Raw genomic sequence first — 2,703 nt, 5'->3', positions numbered from 1 at the left:
TGAGTGACATTCGAATGAGTTGGCAGTTATTCTGGTCAGCGGAGAGTCATTTTCACCTTCAGTCTGTATCTTTGTTGTCCCCAGTGTTTGCAGTTTGACCTTGTTCTTAAGAACCGCTGTCTTAAAAATATTAGGGATGGAAGCAACCTGACAATCATTTCTTTATAAGGCAGAATGAAGAGTATCTGTGTTGTAATGGAATGGCTGCCATACATTTGTCTGTTTGTTTATATATGAAACATGAAAAAACACAAATCAAGCTTTAATGTAAAGACGGGTGCGTGGGTGAAACGTCAGTGTCAGTCATTCAGATGTAACCACAAGTATAGATATATATATATATATATATATATATATATATATATTACATAGTAAATGTATACTTATTCAGCTTATTCTAGGATAGAAATAATATTTTTTTCAAATTAATTATCAAATTTGTATGTACCTCTTTGCATGTTTTATAAAAAGAGTATGATATGATATTTAACGTATAATATGGAAATTAACTTAAGTTTTTGTTTAGTATTAGTCAGTAAAAGCAAAAGCCGTCACATAAACACCCTCATTTGTCCACGCTGCATGATACATGCAGACTTGACATTAATGTACCTGTGAAAACAAAGAAAATCAAAAATCTCTAATTCAACAGCAAATTAGGAATAAATCAAAGTTGAATTAAATGAACCGTCACCAATCATATCAGTTTACTGTCTCTTTAATAAATGTCATATGTATACAAATACACTGCACAAAAATAGTAGTTACATTACTGCTTTAAAGTCAGCTTATCTGCCATGTGGTGACATATCCTAATGTAAAAGCACTGTAAACAAAATTAATTGCATTTTACACTCATAGATAAGAACAAGTAGCAAAACTGAAATATGAAAAGAAAAAGATAAGCCCTTGAATCTGATTAGTTTCTCAGTATCCAATATAGGTTCAAATTATCATTTTCCAACTTCAAATTAATCATAACCTCATAACAATCAGACTTATCTCAGGCTCAGTCCATTAATCACAGTCAATACCATTTCTCAACCTCATTTCTCACTTAATTGAAATTAGGTTGTGCGCATAATTTGGAGATTTCTGAGTGAAGTATAAAAACGCAAATCAAGTGAGTGCTATTTGTATGCTGTGGTTTTTGGGTTTTGTGTATACGTGAAACAAACTAATCCAACTTAAAACTAATATTCATGCATTTATCAATTTGTAATAAATAATTTATTGATAAATGACCCAACTGATTAAATTCCATCCATTTATTTATATCACCATTATTTTAAATACGAAAACAAAGGTAATTCACTGTTTCTCACTTTCAGCTCTGTATCGGCTCAAACTTTTCCGAGTTTCTTTTTGGGTAACGCTATAGTATTGGAACCAATTCTCACTGTTGCTTATTAGCATGCCTTTTGGCACTTCTAAAGCTCATATTCTACATAATACCTAATCCTACCCAATACCTAAACTTAACAACTACCTATTAATAAGCAGCAAATAAGGAGTTCATTACGGCAGAAGTCATAGTTAACAATTTGTTAACAGCTGAAATTGGACCTTAACATTCCTCAATATAAGTCACTTTACTAACTGAATACAGTTGAATCTAACATTTTTTTTACTTTATGTGTTTAAATCTTTATGTTGAAATCATGTGATGGGGTCACCTGAAATACATGATAATACTGTACATCTATACATAGAGCCAGTTAAGCCAAATACAGTAAGTTTTCTGCAGAATAATATCTTTTTCTGTCCAGTTAAAGCCATGGAAAGATGCGAGACTTAGCCTGAGACCTCAGCAAACAAATGCAATCGACCACCCGCTCTCCTAATACTTTGTGCCTGCATGCCGAGCAGGCCGGTGCTGATTCGGTTAACTAGGTCACTCGCACCCTCGATCTTAATTCGCCGAGCAGAACTTTGATTTCTGGCAGCTCAACAAGGCCCCCTCAGAAACAGGCTCATTCAATCGCTGGCTGTTTCCAGGCACCTGTTCAGAGGTGAATGCGTGCAGCTGAGGATTGGATTAGCTGACTTATTTTTGCTCAAAGTGCCTGAATCAAATCAATCAGAGCCCTTTCCTTTCCTGCTTCTCATCTGGGACTTCCTCGGAATTGCAGCAGATAAAAGACTTGCCTGCCTGTTCCCTGGCTATTTCTAACAAAACGCCACAACAGCCTTTGATGGACCTCAGAATTTGGCAAGAGGCAGTGCGTTACAGGATGTTTAAATGCTTTGCAGCGTATAGATATACTCTATACTTAATTTAGTCACATGCTTCCCCTTGTTTTAGGTTTTATGCATGATGGAAACGAATGTCAACAGAAAATTACCATGAATCTGAAAAGGTGCTATTAAATTTCATAATTCACGGACAAGCAGTTATGGTGCTGCTTACTACTAATGCTCACTACATACAACAAGCGCGGAATAGACATTTTAACAGGCACTGAGGCTGACAGGATCTGTCCTAGACTAGAGTTATTCCACATGATCTGGTTCCTCTGCAATCAGACAGAAGTGCAGGAGCGGGTCAAGTTCTTTGGGTTGATATTTCCAGGTTTACGCATTGCTGAATTAACTCAATTGGATACAACAAAGTTCATCGACCTGTTTACGAAAACCTAACAGTGCAACATCCTGTTAGCATCAAAGACAGCAATGGAAAGGGAAAAAGAAAGATGAAGAGCA

The sequence above is a fragment of the Puntigrus tetrazona genome, chromosome 12 (assembly GCF_018831695.1).
Source record: "Puntigrus tetrazona isolate hp1 chromosome 12, ASM1883169v1, whole genome shotgun sequence".
In the NCBI taxonomy this organism is placed as follows: Eukaryota; Metazoa; Chordata; class Actinopteri; order Cypriniformes; family Cyprinidae; genus Puntigrus; species Puntigrus tetrazona.
This window is presented reverse-complemented; position numbering follows the sequence as displayed.